This window comes from Diabrotica virgifera, chromosome 3 (genome assembly GCF_917563875.1).
Source record: "Diabrotica virgifera virgifera chromosome 3, PGI_DIABVI_V3a".
Classification (NCBI taxonomy): Eukaryota; Metazoa; Arthropoda; class Insecta; order Coleoptera; family Chrysomelidae; genus Diabrotica; species Diabrotica virgifera.
Genome location: NC_065445.1, coordinates 121,619,401 through 121,627,108, shown reverse-complemented (window position 1 = coordinate 121,627,108; position 7,708 = coordinate 121,619,401). Strand labels below are relative to the sequence as shown.

General features: G+C 30.7%; 1 protein-coding gene across 1 annotated transcript in view; it reads left to right on the top strand.

Annotated features, from left to right (window-relative positions):
• Positions 1 to 270: 270 nt before the first annotated feature.
• The window catches only part of LOC126882057 (A-kinase anchor protein 200-like), a 640,814-nt gene continuing 633,376 nt past the window's right edge, over positions 271 to 7,708 (top strand). The window contains exon 1 of the mRNA XM_050646875.1: positions 271 to 441. The gene's annotated coding sequence lies outside the window, so the exon portion shown is untranslated. The remainder of the gene's footprint in view (positions 442 to 7,708) is intronic.

The window sequence follows — 7,708 nt, the reverse complement described above, 5'->3', positions numbered from 1 at the left end:
AAGTATCATAAGTGTAACATATTCTGCAAATTGACTTACCTACATCTTTAAAAACTCATTTTCCATTTCTTTATAATTTTTTACTAAATAGATATTTATATTATTATCCATCTGATTTGATTTTTCCTTTATTTTTAAAGACAAACCAATGACTATTTAATTTTCAAATAAATTCCAAATAAAAACGAAAGAAGAAAGAATGTGGCATCGTCGAGGGTTAGCCTGGGTTAACATTTCTGCAAGTTGGTAATGCCAAAGCGTCCTAAATCAAATCGACCAATGATAGCTTGTAATTCCAGTCGCTACGAACGGAGGGGCTCTCGCCATCTTGATTCTTGATCGTGCGCGTTTTAGTTGAACAAAAGTTGTAAGTTGGTGCACGTTTATTGTGAATACTGATTAAGTGTGATCATTTTATACGGGATATTTTCGGTGTACAAGGTAAGATTTTATTTATCTAATGAATGAAACTTCACTTTAAGTTTATTTATGAATCTATTCCCAGTAATAGTAAGACATGAAACGACGTATTTTCCTCTTATTTCAGGCATATAGTTTTGACGTTTTTTCACAAAGCACATCGCCGGTTACGATACCTGTTTTTTGGTTATAAATTCGAACGTTACAATGCGGCCAATGTACCTAGTTTTTTGCTCTTTTGTTTAGAGTATCAGGTTATATATTCAAGTTTCTTTTATATAGTTTATGTTAAGAATGTTCAGTGAACTGAGGAAATTTATTGAAAGTTTGAATCAATCATTTTATATTAGTCACGACCGTTTCTATTGAATCCACGATTAATATTGAATCAATGAGTAATAAATTTTATTACAATCAGGTAAACTTCATCTGTTTCTATACAATGGCCAATACTTCCTATAGGTACATTATTATTATTTTTAAAAAGTACCAAAACTTTTTTAATAGTATTCCACCAAAAGTCACTTTTTATCCAGTATGTATCCAGTTTGCAGAAGGTTTGTATCTAATAATAATATAGTAAGTTTCTTTCTAATAAAAGAAAAGTTTATGTAGATGAAAAGAACTTGTATTTCAATGATTTTTTTTATACATCTTTGTGTTGACAAGATAATGAAGATATTGTATTATTCTTCATTTCCATTGTATATTTTATCACAATGTAGGTACAGTTGAGTTAAATGGTGAAAATCATAACGTTCTTTATTACTTTTAATTTCCTTATAAAACCAGTGTTATTCAAATGTTTTATTGTATTTCTCGCATCTTTATAATTATTGTATATTTTTTCTTTACATTGGAATAATAGGAAGTAGTTACTGAGATTAAAATTGACATTTTTTTTTATATTCATTTACTTTACTAAACACATTTTTAAGAAATGAACATCTTACATCTTTTTATAGTATTCACATGACATATGCTGCATTGTAACGTTGCCAAATTGGTCGCAATGTTGCACGTCTATTTTGACAGATGACATTTAGGTACAGATCAAAATAAGTTCTTGCCTTATTGTGGAAAGGTGTGACTTATTGTGAATTGTGGAAAACTATGCTAAACCTAAAGGTTGAAATAGATAGAGTATACTCACCAGAAAACTTTTTGTGTTATCTACATAAACATTTATGAATTTCAAGATATCTAGCTTTAAAAATAGTCTAACATTTTCTTTGTTACTTCATTCTTCTATATCTCGATCCAACTACACGTACCTATTTACCTATCTAACAAGTTTTTGTCGTAAAATAGTCAATTTGTTTTAATTAATATCCTTATTTTATCATCTTTCCTTTATTACCCACTTCCACTTTATTTTTACAACGGTATTTGCTAATTAAAATAAACCCAAAGGCCATTTTTGCAAGTTGTTTATTTTTTTTCTGTATAGGCCCCTTTTTATTATTAGGTTTCCTTTTAGTTTGGAAATACTTACTTATATTAATATGTAATATTATTTTTATTTTTAAAATTTATTTTTAGGATGTTCTGCTTTACCTTTCACCTTTCACTGTGTTTTTTTGTGATGGTTGATAATTTTTTCATAATATCTGAGGACCTATGTTTTGGATTATATTTTTTCTTGACGGACCGACCGCTTTGACAAAGAAGTCAGTAGAGCAATAGAATAACTCGGAGATCTATTTTAACTATAATAGCAACGTTGTTAATGGTAGGGGAGCCCAAGCGGGGATTTTTGCAGTAACTCGAGCGCGTCAGATTATCATATCGGGAGAAACCTGGTACCCTGTAGATGTATCTCTACCATATATTGGCTCTAAATACAGAGGAGTTCGTTAGGGGGTGGGGCGAAAAAGAAAATGTATCCTTAGAAAAACTCGAAATCGTCGTCAGATTAAGATAAGGTAAGTTAAGTAGGTACATGCAAAACAGTGTACATTTAAAAAATCTGACGATTTGGGCGGGGCGTAAGGAAATGGGTGAGACAAAGTTTCACAAGAAAAAAACGAATATTTCACGAAATGAACGATAAATCTAAAAACTAAAAAATACGTGCTCAATATTTGTCAAAAATCTATCGAATGATACCAATCACGACTGTCCACGGAGAGGGGGGGGGGGGTAAATTTTAAAATTTTAAATACGAATCCCGGGATATTCCGCGAAATGAACATCAGATCAAAAAACTGAAAAGTACACTATCTATCGAATGGCACCAAACACGACCACCCCCACGGAGGTGGGGTGGTGAGTTACTTTAAAATTTTAAATATAAGCCCCCATTTTTATTGCAGATTCGGATTCCTTGCGTAAAAATAAGTCACTTTTATTTGAAACATTTTTTTGAATTATGCATAAATGGCGCTATAATCGGAAAAAACGATTGTTGGAAATGGAAAATTAAATTAAAAATGGAAAGTCCACACTGAAATGGAAAACTTTACTTAACTTTTTTGGTTTTAGAACTTACTCTTCACTACCCAATAGGTCCTCAAAGCGTTTGAGTGACTGCACATTTATCATACTTTCCTCCCCTACTATAAGAGAGAATAAGAAACTCAGATAATAAAAACAAAACAAAGGTACCTTTTGTAATAAAGCGAATTGCTAGTCTTAAGTGGAAATGGACAGGGCACTTAGCCAGCACAGAATGGACAGTGTGATAAAGAGAAATGGCATCCATTCATCCTGCGATGAGTGGATGTTATTCAAAAGATAGTTGAGGTAAATCGAAAAAAAGCAATAGAAGACAGAAAATGGGACCTATATCCAGCAATGGATTAATGATCCTAGATTTTTTTTCAGATTTTTTCTTCCAAGGAAACGTTCCTATGTGTTTATCAACGTATTAGTCTTCCAATAGTTTTCTCTGAATAGTATACTTTTCTTGCTGTATTATTAGCAAGAACATTATAGTTTAACCCTTAAGTACTAACACCCCGTCTCTCAGACGGCATCGCTTGTCAAAAGTGGGATATTTCCCTTCGTAGAAAATTTTGAAGGTCACCCATTTATGACTTTTCAAGTTGGGTTGTTCTTTAGTAGTATTAAATTCAGCAATTTGTGGCAGGTTGTTATTTATTATAACTATGTGACTACAGTTGTTTCGGCAGAGTGTCTTTCTCAAGTGATTTAGTTTATTTACTATGTGTTTGCCTTTTTAAAGTCTTTAACTGAAGAGGTTGAGGAGTGGGGAGCTGTTTGTCTCGAGTTGGTCATTCAGAATTATATCCGTATTTTTTAATTTATTAATTTTCATAGATTCTTATAAAGATAGGCCTTTATTTTGAATATTCAGAATTTAAAATTCTTCATTAAAAGAATGATTGTGATCTAGAAGATGAAGTGCGTATGTAGAAGTGTCTGTTTTTCTATTGTTGAAAGTCCTTTTGTGTTCTGCTATCCGTTTGTCAAAGGTTCTGCCAGTTTGACCGATGTAAGTTTTTGGACAGTCACCACAAGTTAGTTTGTAGACACCATTCTGTAGTTGTTTTCTCTTTCGGCTCTTATTGTTCTTAATATATTTGCTTTAAGTTGTTGTTGTCAACAATAGAAAAACAGACACTTCTACATACGCACTTCACCTTCTAGATCATAATCATTCTTTTAATGAAGAGTTTCAAATTCTGCATATTCATAATTAGAGACTGGAAAATATGCACTAAAAAATGTCTAAAATATGCATGCAATATGCATTTTAAAACAAGCTGAATATGCACAATTAACATGCAAATATGCATTTATATATGCACTTATTTTTATATGAATAATTTTATGGTTTACGTTAAATACATAAATAAATAAAAAATAATAAAAATAAATAAATAGGTTTGAATTTAAACCAAATTGTATTATTATTTCTTAATATATTTTTTTAACTTCAGGTTTTGTGACAAATAAAACGGCAAAATATTTTATTTTGACCACAAGATAAATAAGAGTACAATAAAATAAATGTACATATTTTTATTGTTACAATATTGATTCATATTTTCTAAACTAATATTATAAAAAGAGTACAATAAAACAAATTTACATATTTTTATTGTTACAATAAATAATCATATATTGATTCATATTTTCTAAACTAATATTATGTCTTCTATCTGTTAATATTTGTTTATAGGCAGAAAAAGATCTCTCAACGTCACAAGATGTAATTGGGGCATATTTAAACTTTGCTATTAGAGACGGATCCATATTAATATTTTCATCGAAGTTTCCAAAATTGATTATATTATTTATTGAACGCAATAAAGTGAAACCCTCATTTTTGTTTAAAACGTCATCAAGTTTATCTTTAATTTTTACTCCAATTTCCCCATTCAGATTTGTTATTTTCTGTTTAACCGAATCAACAATAGACATACTATTGTGAAGACATAAATTTTGAGCCTCTAATTTTGTAATTGAACTTTCAATGATATCGAAATTCGATTTTATATACAACAATTGATTTTTAATAGACTTTTCTTTAAAAATATTTTGACAGTTATCAATAGCGGTACAAGTCGGATCAAAACTTGAAATAACGCTTTTGATGTCGTCGTAGTGTTCAGATAAAAATATAGCACTTTTAAGCCAAGTTCCCCATCTGGTTAATACTGGTTCTGGTGGTAAAGGAATATCGGGAAGCATCTCCCTATATACCTGTACACGTAGTGGTGCTTTCAGAAATACTTTTTTTACATTATTTATTAAGGTGTTTACATTGGGAAATTCAATTCTAACTTTCTCTGCAACTCTGTTTAGGCCGTGCGCCAAACATGTACAGTGAATTAAATTAGGGAAAAAGATTTTAAGATTGGATGCAGCTTTCATCATATATGAGGCGGCATCACTAAGCATTAATAATATTTTTTCAAATGGTACTTGATCAGGTAAAAAAAAATTTGTTAGGGATTCGTTAACAAATCTAGCTATTGTAGCATAGTTTGTTTTTTCCAAACATTTTACACTAATTAAGTATGAGTTTTTAAAATCGCCAGAGTCGTTAAGAACTCCAACAATTAGATTCGCAATTTGTCGACCCTTTGTATCCGTTGTTTCGTCGACGGAAATCCAAAGATAATCGGCTTTTAACTGATTTTTAATACTCGTCATCACATCTTTGTAACATGCACTGACATATTTTTTCCGAAGAGTTGAAGAACTTGGTATTTGAGCTGGTTTATCTTTAATCTTGCAATAAGTTTTTAAAAAGTTTTGACACGATTTATGTTCTAACTTGTGCAGAGGGATATTGCAGTTCAAAAAAAAATGGCATAAATCCTTTGCAAAGGTTTCTTGCCCAACTGACGTATTCTGAATCTGCAAACTGTTCTGTAGAATCTGCTGGCGAGGTTTATTATCATTTTTTGATAGCTTAGTTTGGTGAAGTGAAGTTTTTATGTGTTGAACTACTTGGAATTTCTTTTGACATGGAATCTGGAATATAATGATAATGATGTTTTAGATGTTTTCGTAAATAGATACCTACATTAAAATGATCAAACTTTTTAAACCTCCCCCAATTTTTTTTTATTTCTCAAAGTGAAATTGAAATCGTCAAACAATAAAGTACAGTCAGTGTACCGTAGTATACAGGGTGGGCCACTCTCAACACCTCGCTCTGTATAAGCCAAACCGTTGCGAACTTTAAAAAACAGTTTTTGAAGAAATGGGACGGTTTGTCATTTTAGAATAGACAGACACATAGATGTGCAAAGAAGTTTGATAAGTTTAAAAATCTATTGAAGTGGAGAACTTACCTTTTTATCACAAATGGTGCAAAACATACTTTCACTGTCGATAACTTTTAGATGATTGTTACTTCCAATCCAACTTCTGAGAAGACTTGATTTTTCCCTTGCTACTTTAGGCATTTTCACAATAATAATAAAATGATTTTTTTACACAGTATAGTCAATAACTTGCAATCACAAAAGTTGAATAATCGGCGATTGATTTAAGACTAACCATTCATAAAATAAAATAATCTATCCTACCCTTAAAACAGTGTTGCCAACTCGACCAATATAGTATTTGCCAAACCTCACAAGAATGATGGAATGATCAGTTCAACAGTAGGTATTCCATTATCAACTAATAAAAAATCCCTATAGCAAGCATAACCCAGTACAGATAAATTATTTGTTTTAAAAAATGCTGAAACATGATCCTGTAGTTAATAGTAATCTCATGGTCCACAGACATAAGTACTAATATAAACATTATTGAAGGCGAAGGGATTTGCTGATGTAGGTGTGTATGTGTGAATGGTTAAACATTTTTTGTTAGGAATCAGATTTGACTCACTGATATCAGTTTCAAGTTCCTGTGAGAGAGTTCCTAAGTTGTTTTAGTAATTGTAAGGCCAACATAAAAATTTGTTCTGAATTAGAAGATTTTCGATTTTTACTAAATAATTTTTATATTATTTAATATGCTAGAAAATATGCTATATGCTAAACAAGAAATAAATAAGCTAAACAACACAAAAATATGCCAAATCTAGCATAAAATAAGCTAAATTGGCAACGCTGCCTTAAAATTTCGTTTTGGTTGGTTTTCCCAGAATAATTCATAGTTGGCCGACACCAGCAGAAAGTACAGGTAATATTTGTAATGTTATTCAAAATATAATCGGTATTTACTTAGGTAATTTGTAAATTCTGAGAAGTCTATAAATCTTAAATATCCGGATAATGATACCTGCAGCTATAAATAACGCCCATTATGTTTATGGGTACAACAACAAAGGAGCTTAACAGCAAAATATTTACTTTCACATTTTATTTTAATGGATGTTGATGTTACTAATATATACCTTATTTTTAAATGGGGTAGAGTAAATTCCCATCAAAATATGCATTTATATGCTCTTAAATCTCCAAATATGCAAGGCATATGCATTTATGAAAAACATGAGAAATATGCAGCATATATATGCATATGCATTTTGCATATAATCCAGTCTTTATTCATAATAAAGGCCTTAAATATACGGATATAATTCTGAATGACCAATTCGAGACAAACAGCTCCCCTCTCCTCAACCTCTTCAGTTAAAGACTTTAAAACGGCAAACACATAGTAAACTAAATCACTTGAGAAAGGCATCGGCCGAAACAGCTGTAGTCACATCGTTATAATAAATTTTGTGGAAGTATAGAAAACAAACGTTTTCAGTGTTTTATTGTTAGAATTCTTTCAATGTTAATTTAATTCATTCATTTGCTAAATGATTTTCTGGACATATTTTCAAAACATCTATTTTTATTTAGTA